The sequence below is a fragment of the Sciurus vulgaris genome (assembly GCF_902686455.1).
Source record: "Sciurus vulgaris genome assembly, chromosome: 2".
Taxonomy (NCBI): domain Eukaryota; kingdom Metazoa; phylum Chordata; class Mammalia; order Rodentia; family Sciuridae; genus Sciurus; species Sciurus vulgaris.
In genome coordinates this window covers 195,573,685-195,588,162 of record NC_136462.1, presented here as the reverse complement: position 1 = coordinate 195,588,162, position 14,478 = coordinate 195,573,685, and the positions used below count along the sequence as shown (strand labels likewise).

The following is a 14,478-nucleotide window of genomic DNA, read 5'->3' as shown; positions in this document are numbered from 1 at the left end:
TTAAATACCAGGTAATATCTGCCCCTTAATAGAAGAAATTCAGATTTCTGGCTTCTCTTGAAATCAGCACCCTACAAGTCACACCGCACAGGGGCTGAGAGCAGTTGGCCTCTCTGGGGACAGTGTGTCTTCAGTTCCCCGCGGTCCCCACTGGTCCCAGTGGCCTCGCCAATAAGAAACTCAGTGTCACCTGCCTGTTATCATTGTTCCTGTTCCCGAGTCTGTTAAAGACATCACTTTGTGCTCAAAACGTTTTAAAAGTAGAAAAATAAAAGTACACTGCCTGCTGCCTTATTTCATTTCCTGACTGGATCATGTGTCCTTGCTGTGCCCGCCGCCTCATTTCTATTCCACTGGCTCATGTGTCCTTGCTGTGCCCACTGCCTCATTTCTTTTCCTGACTGGATCATGTATCTTTGCTGTTCTGACCCTGGACTTATTCCTGGAGACGGTTCTGTGATGAGATGTGTAGGATTTTGAAAGGAAGGTAACCGGAGACGGAGCCTGCCATTTGCACAAACACCTTCACAGACCACACACACACACACACCCAGGGCACAACCTTTAAAGGACTGCAAACAATGCCAGCTTTGTCTGTAGTATTGTTTAATTTCCCCCTAAATAGGAACATTTGGTTTTCTAAATAGTCCAACCTATAGGCTGGGGGGTGGGGGGGGGGAGTCTATCACTGGAACTTTAGTGAGATTCTGAAAAGACAGCAAAAATGTTCTGGCAGATAGGAAAAAAGGGAGAAGCCATTTTTGAAGAAGAACTATTTGTATCGAGTATCATGAGAAAATAAGTGCATCATGACAATTTTGTACATCTCCTATGATTTGATTGTCAGTAATGAAGCCCACAGGAGAGTGATAAATGTGCAGAGGAGAAGTATCTATTTCACTTATATGGCAAATTATGCAACTCAGAGCTTGATAGCACTTGGAAAATACAAATGTATTTGAATGGAATTCAAATTGTTGCTCTTTGCCTAAGACACAGGTAATACCACCAGGGGTCCTGTCTTTGGATTTTTATAAGAGGTAAGAGTTTAAGTAATAGGAACAGTATTACAAAATTACCTTTAAACACTGAAAACATTTTTACTTTGTTACAGGGTGTAATTTCCACTTTTCCCTCTAATGGCTCATATACAGAAAATGATACACTAATGCAATTTTTCAAATTTAGTTACCTTTTTTTGTGTTCTAAAATTATATGTTCTCGTCATTGCCCTGTTTGTCAGACTCCAGGATCCATTTATTTCCCCGTTTTTATGGCTCCATAATTTATCTTCTTGTCACCGAACTTTCATAAACTTTTTTTTTCTTAAAGATACAAAATAGTTGCAATAAACTCTGACAAAAATGCTTCCAGTTCAACTTTTGAAATCTTTCAATTATGTTTTGAGCGATTATCATACTTTCTAGTGTGTTACTGTGCTGTGAAATCTGTGTGGAGTGACATCTTACTGGGTTAGGGGAAAAATGACTTGAAAAGAGACTCACTTCAAACCATTTATATTTCTCTGCCTTTTCACTTTGGAGTCTATAGATTTATATTCATGCTCATTCCATGTGGAGAAGGGAAAAGGAATGGCAGATGGGAAAGCTACTGAGTGAACTCCAGCTCTCAAGAGGGGCTGTGGGCTCAGGAACCAGAGAAAGACAGAAAAAGAATCCATTAGGTGAGGCTCATAAAAACCAAACAAAACGCAGCGGTCTCAGACAATGAGAAGCACTCCCCAGCAGATTTGGATCTTCGTGATCATGAGATGATACCCGGCAGATGTCCAAGACTACCAGTGGGTGCTGGGCAGACTGTCCAAGGACAGGGGACAGGAGACAAAGCTGGATGTTGCCCGAGACAGACCTGAGTTGCCCCACAGAAACACGAGCTGAGCCACGCATGGAATTCAGAAATTTCTAGCAGCCGCGTTATAGCAGAATGAACTTAGTACTATATTTTATTTAGCCTAACACACTCTCATGTTGCCATTTTAGTAGATCACCAATGGGTGAACCCCAGGGCCTTGTGCATGGTAGCAAATGCTGTACCATGACCTTTTGCTCCCCACCCTTTTGATTTCATTTAATGCTGAGACCAGGCTGATCTCCAACTTGCAGTCCTCCTGCCTCAGCCTCCCGAGTCGCCGGAGTCACTGGCAGGTGTTGCTTGCCACTGGGCCCGGATATAAATTTTATCTGGTTGCTTTCTTTTTCTCATACTACACTGTTAAAATTCTGGGCACGTTTGACATGTGTGGCCCTGTCAGCTGGGCTTGGCCCCACTTCGAGTGTGCGGTAGCCCTGGGTGGCTTGTGGGTCCCACACAGGGCCGCGCAGCTCCCCTGGGGGCATCTGTGGTCCTCGGTGCTCAGTAGAGCTGGCCTCTCCGTCCATCGCAGCACTCTCACTCTCTGTCTAGCTGCGCATCTCCCCGACTCCCCTAAGTTGGTGACAGCAGGCAGTGGACTCGTATTGCCCCTTCACTGCTCATCACTGGGACAAGCAGACGTTCCGTCAACGCTGCATCAGCGAGTTACTCACGAAATGGAAGAAGCCAGAGACACCTTCTGGAAGGGCTAATCGAGGTGCCACGGGTCCCATGACTTCCTCCCCACCGTCCCCATCTGCTGTGGGCCTCCTCTCCAGAGACTGCTCTCAGAGGCTAATGGGAAGCTTCCACCTGGGAGGCTGAGAAGCCACAGCCCATGACAGGCCAATGGCAGGATGCGGAGCTTTGCTCCCCTGGCCTCCAGTGGGGATGGCGCACTGCGGAGCGTGCTCCAGAGCCCTTGCCTGGGGTTTGGATAAAACCCAGGGTTCTCTCGAGCCACCTCTCACGCCAGCTCTCAGCCCTGCTCTGTCCTGCCTCCCTCTGTCTCCTGAGGCATTTCCCGAGTGACCCCATCCATAAGTCACCATACCCAACCCCCACTGCCCGGGTTCTGCATCCAGGGGACCCCACACAAAGCACTTGGACGTCCTTCCCTCCCAGCTTCTTCATATTTTGATCTTCTGCCTCTTTTCACTTGCTTAGAATTTAAATCCATTGGTTTGTTAGAAAGTCTTTCACAAAAGTCTCTTCTCATGGAGTCTCGAACCGTCAATATGTGGCGTCTTAGGGACCATTGACGGTGCAGCACCAGCCTTCAGAGGCGGCAGCTGGATGTCTATTTGACCCCAGGATTGCACTGGTAAATTCTCTGAGCATGCCAATCAGGCAGGTGTGATCAACGGCGAAATTTATTACTGCCCAATCCCTCAGTTCTTCCGATTGATAAAGGGGGAGATGATTCTTTCACTCCTCCACGAGGCGCCAAGTGTCACAGGGCTGACATGACTTCATGAAAATGCGTCCCTCTCGTACTCGACAACAGGTGGCCACGCCAGTCATTCAGTAATGGAGGGACAGGTGGGTTGAGGAAATCTTGGAAAGACATTGGATGGAGCAGAAAAGAACAGTTTTATCTACTCTGTGGCCAACAGGAAAGGAAAAAAGAGGAACATAGACATCTCAGTGGTTCTCTGAATGTGCTTGATTTCTGCCACAATAATGGCTTTAAAAAATGGTGCACGACTTCCGCTTCCAAGTGACCGCTCAGTACCCCGAGTTCCCAGCTCTCAGTACCCCAGGGCTCTTGCACAGCTGCTTCCTTTTCTGAAAACGCTTTTCTCCTACATATCTGCATGGCTGGTACCACATTTCACTTGGTTCTCAGCTCAACCTACAATTGTTCCCTTCTCCTGTGTTATTCTGGGAGGACCCAGCCTAGTGTTATGTGGTCGACAGCGCATATCGCCAGGTGGTTGTCCAATATGCTGGAGGGCTGACTCACTGAGCCAAGCACTTTCATATCGCTTGCCGGCTTCCAGATTCACAGTGCCTAGCACAGCACCTGAAACGTACTGGGGCCCTGGATCCTTATTTGTTCCATAAATGAGGGACCCACGTTGCCTTAGCTGACTCGAAAGTGGTCTCGCTAAGGAAGGTGCCCTCGTGAGGCCTCTCACAGCCCCGACGACTGACACAGACCAGAGATCAGAAAGACGGAGTTGACCAGACGTGTGGACCACGCCTTTGTGCGGCTCAAAACTCACATGCCGTAAGCCTCACGGGCCATCCAGGGGTGGGGCTTTGGGAAGGCTTTAGGTCACGAGGCAGGCCGGGGGACGCGCCCTCATCATTGAACACGAGGCTTCCTGGTTTCCTCCCGCTGCCTCCAGCCCTCCCTCCCTGTCCGTTCCCTCTGTCTTCTCCCACCCTGCCCTGTGGCTCACAAACACACAGAGTAGCACTGGTTTTCTCATCAGCAATTTGAAAAGTGCTCTGTGAAAAGCATATAGTCGCGGGCACGTAAGGATGTGGCCGACGGCTAGCAGCCCCAGAGCAAGATCCTGGCCTCAAGTCCTGGCCCAACTTGTCCAGCTTCCCAGCCAGAAGCAGAGAGCCTGGGGCTCCCTCTCTCCAGGCACGCCCGGGCTGACGGACGCTCTCGTCCTACTCCCAGACAGCCGCAAGATCGGGAGAGAAGGGCCGAGTCTCCAAGTCAGAGCTGGGGAGGAGGGGAGGGCCCCAGAGAGGAGGAGATGGGCAACCTCAGTCTGCCCTCAAGTAGCTCCTAGTGCTTTCCTTTGAGGTACCTTAGACTCCAACGTGCGCGGACCCACCTGCATCTCCAAAGGCACCAGTTGCACAGCAGCTGTATCTGCTGGTGCTTCGCGTTCATCCAGCAAACACTCACTGAGCGCCTTCTATTTTCCAGATGCAGGGATTTGGGTTTTTTGCTTTGTCTGGTGCTGCCAGGACCTTGCAGGTGCGAGGTGAGCCCTCTCCACTGCACCTCACCCCAGGCCTAGGTTTGACCGTCCCACGGGGAGTCTTGGGCTGAGCCCGCTAGAGGATGTGGGCAGCCAGGGGGTGCGCCCGGAAGCAGCCATCACGCTGGGGCAGAAATGACAGCAAAGGACACAAAGGTGCAGCCGTGGGGAATGGCTTCCCTGCAGATCGGCCAGTCAAACTGTCAGCAAAGAAAAGCCTGTGAGAAGGACTGGCAAGAAAAGGCTGGGGTTGGGGGTCAAGCTGAACACATGGTGGGGGGCGTGGCCGTGCCCGAGCCCAGAGCAGATTCCGCGAGCACCCAGGCCTTGTTGTCCCCAGTTTAACGGATAAGCAGACGTCAACTGAGAGAAACAGGAGGGTGGGGTGGTGCTCCAGCTGGGGGAGAGGCTTGCGGCCCCCACCCTTGCTAGAGAAGACACTCTTCACTGGGTCCCCTAAAACTGTGCAAGATGCCTCGGACCAGTTCGTTCAGCAAACAGGGAGCAGACACAGAAGCCTGGGGACTTAAGGAGCAGGGAGCCCGTGAGCTGTGAGGGAGTCGGGGAGTGAGTAGCTACAAGGTAATGTCATCGGCTGACCATCGATGTGCACAGAATCTCTAATTCTGATGAGAACCACAAAGAGGCGTGTGCACATACCCACTCTGCAGAGGAGAAAGCTGAGGCTCGGGCGGACGGCACAGCGGGTAACATAAGAGGGAGAACCAAGGTTGATTCTGCCGCACCTGCCCCACAGCGGCTGGCGTTTCCTTGGTTATGGCAGCAGCAGCCGTGGGTTCCCAGGGCTGGGCTGAGCCGCTCACCGGCCCCACCCGCATCCGCCGTCCTGCTCACTGGTCCCCCCATTAGAACAGCAGCCCCTCCCGCCTCCCTACCCCACCGCCCCTCAACTCCTTTGCCCTGCGTTCTATGGTGCCACAAACAGAACCTGAACTTCTGTCATGTATTTATGGCCTCCCTCTGTTCTGGCACTTAGGACCACGAGGGTGAACGCCTGGCTCCTCTGATGAGAGGAGGCAGACGAGGACAGCGGTGCCAAGATGTGCAAGATTTGGCCTCTGCAAGGACACTTCATCCTGGAACAAGCCCCTGGGCATTCCTACTTCCTGCAGGCAAGGAAGAGCCCTCCGCGTGGGGAACCCAGCTCAGCGCTCCCTGCCTCTCAGATCCAAACTCGGAAGCGCTGGGCACAATTTTTAAACATTGGTAGCTCTTACTCGGTGCACCATGCGAGCTCCTGCTTCTTTATTTGCTGGAGGCAAATAAGCACATACCCCAGGCATAAAATAATTTAAGCAGAAGCCCCAAATCATCACATCTCTCTTTTAGTACCTTCTGTCTGGGGGACTTGGCGCAAGCCGGCGTAGAGCGGTGAGCAGAGGTCAGAGTCAACGCACCAAAAAGTTCACGCCGAGATGTCCACTTTGCACCAAACTTCCTAAGTTGCTGACAGAGGTGTCCAGCAAATGGAATTTGGTCAGAGAGCAGAAGAAACAGCAGTGGCGACCATCACATGTGGCGCGCTCGCTGTGTACTGAACTGTTCCCAGTGACCCTCTCCTTTCTTCCACTCTCACGGGGGGAGCTAGCACTATTTCTACTGTACACTTGGGGGTCCAGAGTTTAGAGAGATTATTCCATCGGTCCAAAATGCCTCAGCTAGTGAGGCTCAAGGTCAGGGACAAACCCAGGTGTGTCTGGCTGCAAAGGCAGCTTTTGAGTGTTGATCCGAGATTATCTATTCCAGGGACACAGTGCATCCCTGTGCATGGACCCCCAGGGCTAAATATATCAGAGTTTAGAAAAGTAAGTGTCTTGGCTGTAACGGGGCTGAGCCATCATCATCATCTCCTGCAGAAAAGCACACAGGTCTTCTGCCATGGAACACTGAGCTGGGCACCGAAGAGCCCAGGCTGAGCGAGAACTGGATAATCCGATCACTCCTGGACCCTTGGTGGAATCCAGATTCTGGTGGGGAAGGGGCGAGCGTCTTATACAAGCACTAATACTTATCAATTTGTGATAAGAGGGGCAGCCTGGGGTATCAAAAGCATACGCTGGAGAGGATTAACCGACTGAGAGAATACCAGGTCTTGTCATCAAATACACACTCAAAGTCAATTCTAGGGCACATTTTTCTGGGCACTAGGGCATATTCTGGGTGCAGAGGAATGTTTTATTTATGTCTTAGATATTCTGAACCTCTCTTTAGGTCTTCTAAACAGTTATATTTACCAAGAGACTCCTATTATCTGACTGTGGCAAATATATGCACAGGCCGGTCGGACACATGCCAGCAAACAGAATAGGCAGGCGGCAATCAGGTAAATTTTAGATACATGAGTGGCTTATAAATAAACATTCAATACACCAAACAGAGATAAACGAACAATAAATAAGTGGATTTAATATGGTTAGATACGTAAAACTATTTCAGGGAGATAAACACCAAGGGGATAGAGGATAGCCGGGCATGGAGGAGACAGGTGAACAAATTCCGCAAAGGAAGAAAAGAAAAAAAATAAGAAAATTCTCCTCCAGGAATTGCTGATAACGTCAACAAACATCACTCTCAGTGCGTTCTCGGTATATGTCAAGTTTGGTAATCTGTTGTAAGCTATATTCTCTACAGACAGATGTAACACCCGGGAGAGCATTAAGACCACCTCTTTCTGCTTCCCTGACACCTGGCTTCTTGGGCAGCCTGCCTTGCTGGCCAAGAGCACATCTGGGGGCTAACAAATATGTGATCTCACTGCAGGCGAGGATGGTGTCTTCGGCTGTCCACAACCGCAGCTGGCAGACTAGGGGACTGGCCAAGCTCACCTGTGTCTTCCAGGTCCATAAATGGGCATAGCAGAGTTTCATATCGTGGACAAAGACTACTAAAAGCAGTGCATTGTTTGTTAAGGCTTTTTCAGATTATGTCTGCAGATGGGGATTTATTTTACATCAAAAATGAATTTTCTGCTAGGCTAAATACAATTTTGAGAGCAACTGGAATGAGGACAGAAGAAGCAGGAGAAAAAAAAGATAGAGCAGAAGGGAAACCAGTTGGAACTAAGGCATTAAGCTAGGAGTAGTGGCGCACACCTATATCTCAGTGGCTCAGGAGGCTAAGACAGGAGGATTGCGAGTTCAAGGCCAGCCTCAGCAACTTAGCAAGGCCCTAAGCAACTTAGCGAGATCCTATCTCTAAATAAAAAGGGCTGGGGATGTGGCTCAGTGGTTGAGTGCCCCTGGGTACCCAGTACCAATAAAACCAAAACAACAGAAAAACCCCAAAACTGAAAAACTAAGGCATTAAAATGGATTTAGTGTTGTAGAGTTGCACAGGATCCCACTGTCAGTTGTCTTAAAGAAATTTTTAATAATTTTATCTATGAATTTGTGTTTTGTAAGGGAAGTCCTAATGGACCCAGGTGCTGGGGCCTGGAGCTGTGGCTCCGGCTGGCTCTTCACCTCCCCAGGTGGCCTTAGCTGCTCACCTCCTGCCTTCTGGAGACCTGGGTCCTGCCTGGCTTCCTCCTTCCTGCCCCTGCTCTGATCTTGCTACCACTTTCTGCTTGGGTGGCAACTGGGTCACGTAGGTGAGGGAAAGTCCATCGCCTGCCATTTTTCTCAGTTCCCAGTGGAACCTAGGCATGGGTGGGAGAGGGTCAGGGTTGATCTATGCCCCACAGCATCTGGGGATGGGGCAAGGTGGTGGAAGCACCAAGGCATGGTGGACGGGGACCCCTGTGACCCAGGTAACTAGTTTGTCCAGGTACAGAGGTTACAGATTTGGGAATTGTTATGGCTTGAATCTAAAAACGTCCTCCAAGGAGCTCACGTGTTAGCAACACAGCAAGGGTCAGAGGTGAAAAGACTGGATTATCAGAGTCGTGGCCTCATCAGTGGGTTAATCATAATTTGAATGAATTAACGGTGGGAAAGGCTGGAGGACATAGGTGTCTGGGGTTGTGGTTGTGGGCTGTGTAGGTCCTGGATCCTTCTTCTCCTCCCTCTCTTTACTTCCCAGCTGCCATGAGCTGAACACTTTCCTTCACTACACTCTTTCCTCCTGATCCTTTGCCTCATCTCAGGCCCAGAGCCATTGAGTCGGCTGACCATAGACTGAACCTCTGCAACCATGAGACCCAAATAACCTTTTCCTCCTCTAAGTTGTTCTTGTCAGGTATTTTGGTCACAGCAACCAAAAGCTGACTAACACAGGGACCACCACGGTTGGGGTGGAGGATCAGAGGGAAGACAAGGTGGACTTCTCTGCCCCAGCCTGGACCCCTCAAATTGGTTTAAGGAGTAAATTATAAATACGTAAATGAATTTCTCCCACTCTCTTTTAAACTCTTCTCTGGGGTAGCCACCAGGGCTTCCCACAAAGGTCCCAGGTCCTTTCCTCTGGATGTGCTAGAATTGCCCTTTGCTGCTTCCCCTGACCTTGTGGCCACCTACCTTGCATTCATGATCCTGGAGGGGATTTAAAAGCAAAGGCCTGTTTTCTTTCTCTCTGTTATGGCAGTTGCTATGTTTCAAAGGAAGGCTACTTTATCACTCTGGGCCCAGATGAGAAGAACAGAGATCACAGTCCCCCGTGTGGTAAGAAATGTGCTTTTGCTATTTTAAGCCATAGAGACTTGGGAGTTGTTTGTTGTTGCTGCTAAACACCGCCTATACTGATAGGTGTAGTCTCTGTGTTAGATCAATTTTCCTAGCACTCTCTTATGAATAATAGACATGTACCATGTTCACTGAACGAGTAACCTTCTCCTGTCTATATTTAATTATCTTACGTAGACATGTTATGTAGATAAGTCTTGATTCAGTTGACCTGCTGGACAGTTCTCGTCTTCTATGTCAAACCACCATCTTGATATCCTGACTTCTCTGGTTGGCCTCATACTTCTTTCTTCCCTCTTCCCTTATCCTCTGCACTTCTCTTTCCTATACTCCTGCTTCTTCATATTCTCCTTTTCATAAAAAGCTTTTCGACAATCATAAGTCGGTGGGTGGCTTCTGGAAGTACCGCTCAGATACATCCTTCTAGTCTCCATGTCACCTCTTCCTTCAACTGCAGCGAGCATTGGCATTTAGATGTCTGTGGCATCTGACTCAATATGACAAAAACGCATCTGAGCAGCATCTTTCAGAACAGTGTCGTTTCCCCAAGTCTCTTCCTCCACCACCAGCACACACACTCTTCCCATAGCTTTGTTTTAGGTTTTGCATCTACTTTAGTTATTACTGTCATGTTAATCTGTCCCTGAGTCCTCTGCAAGGGCTGTTGGATTCACTAGGGGCTCTGTGTCCACCCTTTCTGCTACATTTCCAGGACTCTTCATCTCTGTCTCAACAGCTCTGCAGATGCAGGCCTGCCTTCCTTGCTTATAACAACCCTTTTAAATGTTTTTATTATGTGACCAGATCATTATTAGAGAATAAGTGACTCTTAACCGGCATTCCAGGATTGATGCATAATTTCTTTTTCCATGTAGAATTTCAGGTCCAAGCACTCTCTAAGGTGGGACTGGAAGAGCTGAAAGTCCCAGACGAGGGAAGAACAGAACTGCCGAGAGGGGAATGGGCACACCCGGGCAGGACCAGCGCAGCTTGGGGACTTTCCAGGATAAGGGTGGAATCTGGGCTGCGGGCACAAAAGCCCGTGTGGGGTAGGAAATGCAAACAGGATGGGCCAACAGGAGTGGCAACCTTGGCTGCCTAGAAGGGGCAGGCTGTTCCCAGAACTAGGTGACGAGGGCTATAAGTCCTTAGGGTAGCCCCTCGGCTCCAGCTGGCTGTGGTCGGTGCAAACAAAGGTCTGGCATGATGAGATGCTCAGAGTTTTTCAAAAGAAACTAGAAATAGGAATTTTAGGTGAGAAAGTGGTAATGTAGGAACTAATTTAAAAATCTTATGAGGCTCTCCCAGAACCTTTCTGGGAGCAAGGTCCTGTGTACAGGCTGCTGTCTTGAGAGCTCTGGGTCTAAAGGTGGGAGGAGAGGAGAATCCAGGGTGGAGCTGAAGGAGTGGTAGGTTCATGGCATCATCCAACGAAGAGAGAAAAAGCAGGGTCACAGGGGACAGAGATGACTCCAGTTCTCACGAAGTCGGTCAGGAGAATACCTGGGACCATGCAAGTCTTGTTTCCAAAATGATCAGAAAAATCGCGGCAATTACCACCCAGCACCCAAGCACAGTGTGCTTAAGAGGCAGATGCCGGGGAAACTCCACGGCAAAACAGATTATAAAAGAAAGAGTGAGTCAAAAGGCCACGTGCGGTAGCACAGTGCCTTCAGATGGGTTGGTGCAGAGCCGCTGGTGGACACACACGTGTGACTGGCCAGGATGGGCCACAGCAAGGAGGAGGTGGGAGTGAGTGACCCTGACTGTTTATCTATTCATTTATTAACAAGGGAGAGTTGAGGATATCTGTACAGGGAGGGGAGAAGTCAGGAAAAGGAAGGGTCAGAATCCAGGAGGCCATTTTGAGAGTGTCCAGTTGGAAAGAGATACTGAGCACATCCATGTAAATGCTCCCAGTCATGACGGGGCGGGTGGCAGAAGAGAGGCTCCTGTTTCCTTCAGGAAGTTCAGGGAAGAAAGAGAAAGAAATTAATGGTATCAAGTTGTTGGCGAACAGGGAAGTGGTAGGAAGAGACTTGCCTGCTCTCAGCTTTTGTTCCTAAATAAATCACAGTGGACATGGGGCCCTGTGTCTCCTGAGGATGTGATACAGACTCTTGGTCGTGGGAAAGCTCAAATTAATCATAAAACAGGTCTTGGATATGGAAGAGAGATTAATCATCTAGAAATAAACCAAGGATGGATTATTTCATATCTCTGGGCTATGCTCAAAAATGCATCCAACACCACCAGAATATTGGAGCCATATGGGATCGTCTTGGGTGCACCTGGTAACGGAGACTTCCCAACAGGCACACTCTGAACTCAGCCTCCACTCCTGATATTCAGAAGTTGTTCTGGGAGCTCGTGGCCCTTCTACAGAGCCTAGCACAAGCCCTCTTCCAGCTGGGACCGTGAAGGTCCAGGCCTCCCCCTCAGGGTGGCTTCTTTTTAAGAGTCCTGGACTGAGGAAGACAAATACAACCTTTTCATTTAACAAAGGAAATCGCTCGCTGTGCGTGACTTACATTACCCAGATCACAGCAGAAAGCACAGAGGAAAATAATTCGGCCTCACTCCCCTCGTAAAAATGGCAGCGTTTTCAAGCCCAGACCCTCTGAGACTCTGTGTAATACCAAAGCGCCTCTGTACTTCTCGCTGGTCTGTTCTCAAAATGAGCCAGTGTAAACATGTTGGGACGTGTCTAAAAACTCAGATCCTCAGGGCCCATCACCAGGACTTGAGTGAGTCAGTCTAATTGGAGGCCTAGAAATCGACATTTTTAATCAAGCTTCCCAGGTGGACCTTAGGTTATATTTCTAAAAAAATGTTCTGCAAGTTCTGATGAGTAAAAATCTTATCCTGAATTTTTTTTGGCAGGAGGTGAAGGGCCTGGCTTTGAGAAATCATCATTTGCACACACACACACACACAAAACACACTTAACTTGACTTGGGGAGTCAGAACAAATCAGCGGATTCAGAAAGAGACTCTCCTCTCATTGAAGTAGAAGACCTCAGATCAATTGAGATTTGGCACATTCTCTCTTCCATCTCCGCACACAGAAGAGAGGCGGAGTAGACGCGGCCTCCACCCAGGATCCGCGGGGCAGACCGTGGAACACGCATGTGCACACACGGGCTTGCCCCATGTTTTCAGGCTGCTCGTCTTTCAGAACCGTCCAGTCTGTTGTCCCAGGGGTGGTCACACAGCACATCCTGATTTTGGTTTTGAAACTGTAGCTGGTGAAAGGATGCTCTCAGGAAAACTGAGCCAGAAGCACACACCAAGTGTGCAGAGCAGGAGGGAGAGATACTACCAACGGTGGAGTCAGCTGGTGCTCATGTGTAACCTGCAGGGGATTTTCTCAAAAATCCCCACAATAACTCTAGAAGGCAGGTTCCCCTGGGGGTCCATTTGGCAGATGAGGAAACCGAGAGTAGAAGTAAGTTAAGGCCCTAGCCTGGCAAGTGGAGGGAAGGATGTGAGCCCGGTGCAGCCCAGAGTTCAGCTCTCCATCACTGGGAGAGGTGGGAGGCTCCTGGGAAGGACACGAGGGCTGGTGGGGCTTGAAGGGAGAGGGAATCTGGGCAGATGGGGCTGGAGTGTCAGGTCTCTCGAGTCTCTCAGGCCCTGTTCCAGACTAGAGGTACGTTGCAGTGAACAGCACCGCAAGGGAACAGATGGGGAGAGTGCTGTTTCTGGGGTGCTTTAGAAAGTGTCAGAGGAGCAAATGGGGTTAGTGTTAAAGGGTGTTGAACGGATGACCAACAGTGACACCGAGGCCCCTGGGCATTTGGGGAAATTCAGCTTTTCTAAGGGCACTGAGTCGTCTGCCTTGTAAGTCATGATTCTCAACAGGGGTCAACTTTGTTCCCCAAACCCCCCAGTGACATTTGGCAATGTCCAGAAACATTTAGATGTCACAGCTGGAGAGGGAGGGTGCTTGTGGTGTCCAGTGGGTCTGTCCACGGCTGATGATAAATGTCCTACAATACACGGGATGACCCCACAACAAAGAAAGACCTGCTCTACTTATCAGTAGTTCTAGGTAAAGGAGGCGGGGACCCCCGTTTGAGAGGTTTTTGAGCAAGGAAAGAAAAATGGCCAAGGCAAGCCAAAAAGGGTGTTGCAAGTTTTGTGCTCACGCAATGGGTTGTGGGTGTGTGAACAAGCCCTGGCCCCTAGGGCACCCCACAGCCCTTCCTTCCCAGGTTCTACTTTACTAACTTGCTCTTCCTGGAATGACTCTCCTCTGAATACTGCAGCTAAGAATGCAGAAATCTCTAACTGAATGTGCCTTTGAACTTTGGGGCTAGGATATCATTATTCTGCTGATGTCAATCATCAACCTCTGTTCAGTAGGAATCCCTCTCCTGGAAGGAAACTACTGCGAATGATGGAAGTCTCCTCCCCAAACAGGCGCAGAAATGTTCACAGGACCAGGCAACTGGAATTGCTCTGATGTTTTGCATATTTATGTTCAAAACCTTCGCATGAACTGTTACCTTAAAAAGGAAGGATCAGTTCATCTTTAGAAGGGGGTGATTGATCACTGCCAATCGGGCATTCCTTCATTCTTGGCTTCCTCTTTGCTTCCTTAATAAGTTCTTCAGGAACACCAGTTTGCTATTAAAGACTGGCATTCATCATAAGCCAAGCAGAGAGGAGGCAGTCTTGGATGGGCACAGTACCTTATTTCAATCCACAGTGTCCTTTTGTTCAATTCAATCTGTCGCGTCATTAACATTTGAGGAAAAACACACAAAGACTTTGGTAAATATTAATCAGAAAAGCACAGCCCCTTTCCTGACTCAATTACCCATTACGGGGCTCTCCAGGTGATCATGTCCCGCTAAACCTCCTATTTGCTTAAAAGGCAAGTGAGAAGCACTTTCCCTGGATTGCCTGCGTGCTCTCAGCTGCCTAAGTAGTCTCTAGCAGTGGGGAAACTGTCTTTGTTTCTTTCTCCCGCCTTTGCTCAGCGTTCTTCCCAGTCTGATGTCTGAGTGTGT

At 49.3% G+C, this 14,478-nt stretch overlaps 1 protein-coding gene across 1 annotated transcript in view; it reads right to left on the bottom strand.

Moving 5' to 3' along the window:
• TSHZ2 (teashirt zinc finger homeobox 2) overlaps nucleotides 1–14,478 on the bottom strand; it is a 236,373-nt gene that overhangs the window by 109,111 nt on the left and 112,784 nt on the right. The window lies entirely within an intron of this gene.